This window comes from Cervus canadensis, chromosome 1 (assembly GCF_019320065.1).
Source record: "Cervus canadensis isolate Bull #8, Minnesota chromosome 1, ASM1932006v1, whole genome shotgun sequence".
Taxonomy (NCBI): Eukaryota; Metazoa; Chordata; class Mammalia; order Artiodactyla; family Cervidae; genus Cervus; species Cervus canadensis.
The window spans coordinates 47408432-47416213 of record NC_057386.1 but is presented as its reverse complement, the minus strand read 5'-3'; positions in this window follow the sequence as shown (position 1 = coordinate 47416213).

The following is a 7782-nucleotide window of genomic DNA, read 5'->3' as shown; positions in this document are numbered from 1 at the left end:
GCCCCGGGGCCTTGGCCCGTCGTGCCACCTGGAGAACGTCCCAGCTGCCACTCCCTGTTTGCAGAGCTCCCAGTGGCTTGGAGCTGCAAATAAACATCCTCTCACTTTGGGAGAGATGGGAAAGGGCGAGGACAGATTATCACTCATCCATCAAATGTTTATTGAGTTCCTGCGTGCGTGCATACTCGGTTGTGTCCAACTCTCTGCGACCCCGTGGACTATAACCCACTGGGTTTCTCTGTCCATGGGATTCTCCAGGCACGAGTACTGGAGTGGGTTGCCATTTCCTACTCCAAGCAATGTTCCTGACCCAGGGATTGAATCTGAGTCTCTTGCGTCTCCTGCATTGACAGGCAGAGTCTTTACCATGGCGCCACCTGGGAAGCCCTATTAAGTACCTACTCTGTGGCATAAAAGATAGTCCTCTGCTTGGAATCAGGAGAGAAGGTGAAGAAAGCACTGAGCCACAGAATGGACATGTACTGTTGCCAGACCCCAAGCTATGCCTGTTTTGTTCATTATTTATTGCTCACCACAGCTCTGTTAGGGATGCACTATCATCTCTTTTTATAAATGAGGAACCACAATCAGTGAGATTACAGTATCATGACAATCACTGAATCAGAAACTGAACGTGAACTGCTCTCACAACTGATAACACTTATGCAAATGCAAAGTATTATTGTTCTGTAAGGAGAGGAAGTAGGTGTCCTGCAAGCAACCCCTCTTCCTGGAAGATGGAAAACTTTCAGGAGCTAACAGCCACACAGTGACTCTTGAGGGAGACTGTCGTCCTAGCTTTGTTCTCGTCACCTCTGGTGGCCCAGGGACTTTAGGAGCCAGACAGATGGAGGAAGCGGTGTACAAGGGGCGGTGGGACCAGGGAGGGGGAAAGGATGGACTCTGGGGCGGGTCAAGGCCACGAGCTCCAAACTGGACTTCGGAGCGTCTGATAGGTTCTTATCAGGGATTTAGCAGGGATGTGATGGTGTCAGAGGCAGGGTGGGAAAGACCAGGATTGAGTGATCTAGTTTCAGGAAGGCAGCCGCCAGCCACGGAAGCCATGAGAATCCCATGTTCCCCACGGGCCCCCTGCCAGACGGGCTACCTGAGAGGCCGACCCACTGAGGACAATGCCTCCTCCTCCCTTCAGCTGGGGCCTTTTCCTTCCTGGCCTTTCCTGGGAAGAGAGGGAAAACAATCGAGCCTGACCGTTTACACCCAGGTATTCGCACCCACAAGCCTGGGCTTCTAAACCGAACACCACATGTCCATCCGGCCACCACCGCGGGCCAATCGCACAGCAAGCAGACTCTGCAGCTGCCTTCCATTCGATTCTGATTGTGCTGAGTCCCAGCACGGCAGCTCATTGTCTTTCTCTCCAGGGTTTATGGGGCCCAACTTTGGTTTTCTCATCTCTCCACTATGATGATGAAGACACGTCAAGCCTCAATCCAGAACTCATATCAGGACTTCCCTGGTAGTCCAGTGGCTAAAACTCGATGCTCCCAATTCATGGAGCCTGGGTTTGATCCCTGGTCAGGGAACTGGATCCCACACACCACAGCTAAGACCTGGCACAGCCAAATAAGTGAAAAATATACACAAAACTCATATACATCGAGAGAGAGAAAGAGAAGTGGAAAGAGAAAGCATGGCTAATTTGGACCCTGGGGACATAAGCAGTATAAATTTGGAGGGAAATCTCAATGCCCTAGCTGTTTAGGAAAGAACTGTTAAAGCTGAGGGTCTGCTGTGCTGCCCAGGGAACATTCTGGAAGTGGCAGCACGGTTACAATACCTGGAAAAGGCTTGAATGAAATGTTTCATCTAATCCTCTTTGCAGGTTAGTTTGTTGAGGAAACCATTTCCTCATTTAGACCACAGAGCAGCCTCCTCCCGTTCCCTGGAACTTGAACTATCATCAAATTCCACATGGCAGCCTCTGTGACCTGGCTTCTGGGCTGGCTGTGGCTGGCCTGGCCAAAGCAGCCTTGGGCTCAATGAAGTTTACACTCTGAATTTGCAGGTTGCATTGGATCATACTTTTCTTTTAAATGTTATTTATTTTTTGGTCTCACTGAGTCTTCATTGGTGCCCACAGGCTTTTTCTAGTTGCAGTGAGTGGGGGCCACTCTTCGGTGTGGTGTGTGGGCTGCTCATCGCAGTGGCTTCTCTTGTTGCAGAGCACAGGCTCTAGGCGCGTGGGTTTCAGTAGTTGCGGCTCCTGGGCTCCAGCACACGGGCTCAGTAGTCATGGCGCATGGTCTTAGTTGCTCCAGGGCATGTGGCATCTTCCCAGACCAAGGATTGAACCCGTGTGCCCTGCATTGGCAGGCAGATTCTTACTCACTGTGCCACCAGCAGTCCTGGATCTTACCCTTACCACTCTTTCCCACTCTGTCTACTCACTGATGGCAGCCTTCTGAGGGTATCTAGATGTGACTTGAACAAGTCCTTTTAGCGACTTCCCTGGTGTTCCAGCAGCTAAGACTCCTGGCTCCCAATGCAGGGGGCCTAGGTTTGGTCCCTTATCAGGGAACTAGATCCCGCATGCTGCAACTAAAGATTCTACATGCCACAACTAAATGGATCCCACGTGCTACAGCTAAGACCCAGTGCAGCCAAATAAATAAATATTGAAAACAAAACAGGGACTCTCCTGGTTGTCCAGTGGCTAAGACTCTGAGCTGTCAATAGTGGGGCCCTGGGTTTGATCCTTGGTCGGGGAACTAGATCCCATATCCACAACTAAGACCCTGCCCTGCCAAATAAATAAAAGTAGGTATTTCAAAACAAAGCAAAACAAAGCTAGTCCTTTCAGCCGCCACGTGGTACCCACTGAGCAGGACCTCTTGATTTTTCAGGCACTGCTCATCCAACACCAGGACAGCCTCTCCCAGGCCTCCCCTCACACACCGGGGCGCCAGGATCGGAGTCTCCCACTGGTCCCTTCTATTTACTAGATCCTTCCCAAAGCAGAGCTGTTTTCCCCCGCATTCGTGTTTGGGTGTGTCTCACTGAAAACGCGAGGAGTTGTAGGAACTGTAGATAGACATTCTTTATTCACAGCAGCAAGGCCGACATGCTGTATTCTCTCCTGGCTGATCCAGCGGACACAGCCCTGTGTGCCAAGGGCTTTTCGGGTGGTGTTTGTGTAGGCAGGGTGCCCCTGCGCAGGGCTACAAATGATCTCAGTAAAGTCACCGTTTACAGACTATGGGAGGAGAATGCGAGAACGTGGGCAGAAAGCCCGACCACCGCCATTTTGGCGGCCTCTTATTTCCCTCCAGGGTCAAAGTGCTCTTCCCGTTATTTTAGGCCACTTCCCTTCCCCTTATGACCCCAGTGCGAATCTCAGAAGCTTGCTGATAGATGCAACACTGAACTCCGAGCCCCTCTGAATTCTACAAGTCAGAGACTTCGCTTGGACCCAGCAAGTCACAGCCGCTTGTCACACTTGTCACACCCAACGCCTCTCCCCTAAGAGAGGTTCCTCCCGGGAAACCGCTGGGGACAGACCAGGACCCTCCCACCACCCTCCAACCAGCCCCAATGTGACTCAACCCGCGACTGCGTGTGAAGTCAGAGCTTAAACTAGACCTGAAACCCCAATTTGACCTGCAGCCTCCTGGAGCCTGGTCAGGCCTGCAGGATGGAGAAGAAGAGCATCTGAGGGGCCACAAATTGGGAACGGGTTTCACTGGGGGAAAACCCGCAATGCTGGGGAACAGTGGTAGGCAGGGATCAAGCACCTCTATGCCCGGGGCCCACATATGGAAACAGCTGCTCAAACTATAACAAAACCAGGCTGATTGTGTCAGTCGCTGAAGGAAAGTCTGCATGAATAGAGCTCGGAAGACCAGGCTTATCTCTCAGGATTGCCCAATGGGCAAAGTAAATATTTAGTCCCAGCCCTGGAATGGTGCCTCCTAATTCTGTGCTGTGCTATCATTTTTCCCTTTATTCACTCACCCTGCCAACATTTGCTGCCAGTCCCACCCTCCATGGCCAGCCCTGGCCTGGCACCACCATCCTCCGATGGCTCAGACAGGATCCTCCTGTTCTCTTCCCGTAGGGCATGTTGTTGGAGAAGGTGGGCAGCAGAGACTAGCAAGGCTTCACAAAGGAATCACTTTTAAGCCGGCTTTTGGCTGCCGTGTGACCCTCATGAGATGCAAGTCACAAACAGGGGAGGGACAGGAAGAGCCTTCCAGATCTAGGGAACAGCACGTGTCCCCAAGGCTCTGGCTGGACTGGTGGTTTCTACACTCAAGCTTAAGCACTGAATTCAAGCAAGGACTGTAGGGTTTATGTGATATCTTTTGGAAACCCGTGAATGGACTTTTGGGCCAACCCAATAGATGGGGTGGCCACTCACTGTCTGGGAAGGGGTGAGCTTCCCTACCTCGCTGAGCCTTGGTTTCCTTCAGAAAAGTGATGGTAAGAGAGGGTGCTTGAAGATCAGATTGTCTTGGGTCCAAATCCTACTAGCCATCCCTGGGTCCCTGTCTTTCACTTCTTTATCTGGAAAGTGGAGAACATACCCATTTCAGAAGCTAAGGATTGAGATAGTATGTCAAATCCTTCCATCTGTGTAAAACGTTGGCTGCTCTGATTATACTGTTGATATTTGTGTACAGTTGGGAGCAGCAATCCCTGCCCCAGGGTCCTTCCCAGCAAATATTGATTGAAAGCCTACTGCACGCTCTGTACTATTTGGATGTTTGATGGCCCCAGGAAGCCCAAGCAATTGTGTGTGCAGGATGTTTACTAAGGTTTGCCTTGAGGACCAACACTGGGGGTGGGAGGAGATGGAGCCAGGGATCCTAAAGAGAGAATTGGGGTGGTCGTGCAGGTGCAATGCTGACCTCGATGGGTCACCACGGAAAGCTCCTTGCGGGTCACTGTAAATGGGGCCTGCCCTTTACCTGCACCGCCTGCCCCCCGCCCCGCCCCGAACCCTGTTGGCCAGTCAATGGCTGGGGATCTGCAGAGAGGAGTGTGACCTTGAGCAAAGAGGCCTCTCCTCCCTGGAGCGGCCAAAGGCTGAAGATGTCCGAACTCTGACAGCACTCAGAGCTGGGACTCGCTGTTCCTAGATGAGGCCCCTGCCCTGAGCCGCACATCACAGTGTCCCCATGAGCAGGAAGCAAAAACAGATGAAAATCCCCTGCTGTCCTGAAGCAGTTGTTCTAGTGGGAGTTGAAGTTCTAAAGGTTGCTGTCAGGATGAGATGAGATAATAGGTGTAAAGTACCTTTCAAAGGGCCTTGCATAACAGAGTAGGCATGCAGACAGGGATAACGACAGATAGTTAAACAGATGGGGAGATTTCCAGGTGAAAGGACGGCAAGGAAGAGCCTCTAATGTGAATGGATGGAACTCAGAGTGTCTGGATCCTTCTCTGCCTGCACCCCAGGCTGTGACTTGGATGGGTGTTCCAACCCCGATGGGGTCCCGCGCTTCTTAAGCCTTTCCTCAGTTTGTAAATAAAACCCTGGCATCAGGTCCCACTGGACCCCACCCGAGCCGGCAGCCTGGCGCGGCCTGAGGGCTCCCTTCCGCCAGAGGTGGCTGGAATGATGGGCGGGAGCCTGGCTGCAGGAAGGGAGTCCTGGCACGCTCTCTGGAGGGGGGCTCTGGCAGAGACCAAGGAGATAAAGAGATTTCCCTGGCAGAGACCAGGGAGATAAAGAGATTTCCCTGGCACCGGCCTCTCCCTGGTTGTCCGGGAACGGTGGGGAGGAAATCCACTGACAGAAGGGCCTGCTCTGACGCCCTCCAGGGCTGAGCCAGCTGCCCTCCCCTTGAGAGCCAGATGAAACACAGTCAGGTCTTCAGGGAGGGGAAGCCCACTGATCAATCTGCTCGCAGTTACCAGGGCTGTGGGCCCCTGGAGGCAGAGGGAAGCCGGCCAGGAGACGGAAGTGGGTGGTCTTCAAGAAGGAATTCATAGGGCCTGGACTCCATCTCAGGCCTGTCTGTGCTGATCGTGCTTGGCCACCTCTCCAGTGGACTCTGAACTCTCTGCTTAGTGCCTGTGGGAACAACAATGGAAGGATAAGACCCCCTCCGGACAGGGGAACCTTGAAGATCATATCCAGGTTACTCATCACCTAAGAGAAAACAGACACTAATCACCCCTGCCTCTGGACAGTATCTATCAGAATGTAGGCACAGGCTTATCGGTTATTAACTGGTTGGAATGTAACCGTGGGCTTATTGATTATTAACTGTTTGAACACATAACATGTGAATGATGGAGTTATTGTGATTGTATTTACCCTTCCTTTGTAAGCATCAAGGGATTGGGGTGGTGGGTTTGGACACGTACACATGGGTTATAAAAGATTTTCACAAATGCTGGTCGGGGTCCTGGGCTAAGAGGAGACTCTGCCTTGGGCCCACCGGTGTAATAAACTGCACTCCACTATCTGCATTGTCCTTCTGAGTGAGTTTGTTTCCTGGAAAGCATGGCTATAACAGTCTCAGCCTCTTCGTCCCTCTTTTTTTCTTTTTTCCCTTTCTGTCTTGTCCCTCTTTTGTCCACCCTTTTCTCTTGGCCTCAGTTTCCCAGGTGGGATGAGGGAAGGGCCATCAGACCCAGTAAACCCAAATATGTGACACAGATAAACAACAATGATAACGTAAGCGTGAAATGAAAGTCGCTCTGTCATGTCCGACTCTTTGTGACCCCGTGGACTGCAGTCCATAGAATTCTTCAGGTCAGAATACTGGAGTGGGTAGCTGCTTTCTTCTCCAGGGGATCTTCCCAAACCAGGGGTAAAACCCTGGTCTCCTGTGCTATAGGCAGATTCTTTATCAGCTGAGCCCCCAGGGAAGCCTAATGTAGGGGTGCCCCATGCAACTTGGGAGGGAAAGGCTAAAATGTATTTGTTGTTTATCTGAAATTCACATCTGTCTGGCAGCCCTAGGCAGGTGCCGACCCTGTGCTGGGGGAGGCCTGCAGCAAATCCGGATAGGAGGGGCGCCCTGGGACAGCAGGGACAGAGCCAGAGCTGAAGGGAGAGATGTGTCAGAGGGCCTGGGGGTGAGTTCACAGCTCCTGGGGAAGGACCGCAGGAAAGTGAAATGGGAAGCCAGTGCCCAGGCCCTCTCAGTCCCACAGCAGGGAAGCAGACTGCCTTCTGACCTCACCTGACGAGGCAGGGACAGGAAGGACAGCTGCGGGGCAGCCCGGGCCTCCACTGGCCCCCTGGCTCCTGCTGATGCTGGCGTGAGTGTCCCTAGTGACCCTGGCAATGCTGGGCAAAGGTGGGCTGGGAGGTCTGACTCCGTGAACTGTTCTGTGGATGAGTGAGATGGGGCAGGGGGCTGGGGGATGCCCCTGAGTGTCTGAGCAAAGGGGCAGACACCGTGTGTGTGTGTGTGTGTGTGTGTGTGTGTGTGTGTGTGTGTGTGTGTGTGTGCGCGTGTGTGCTGTGAGGTGGGGGAGATCCTCCCTTAGGTAGGAGTGACACGGGTCCCCCACCATACACCAGCTGCTGACCCCAGAGGCGAACCAGTGCTTCTGCCCTTGGAATTCCAACCTCTGCTTCCCATTCTCTACCTCGGTCCCTGGAAGCAGCCAGTTTTTTCCCCATCTGTAGGCCTTACCCATTCTTTAATGCTCTCTAATAATAATAAAAACATAATAGAGACTTCCTGGTGGTCCAGTGGCTGGGCCCCCACTCTCCTAATGCAGGGGGCCTGAGTTGGATCCCTAGTCAGGGAATAGATGCCACAAGCGACAACTAAGATTTTGCATGCTGCAAGTAAA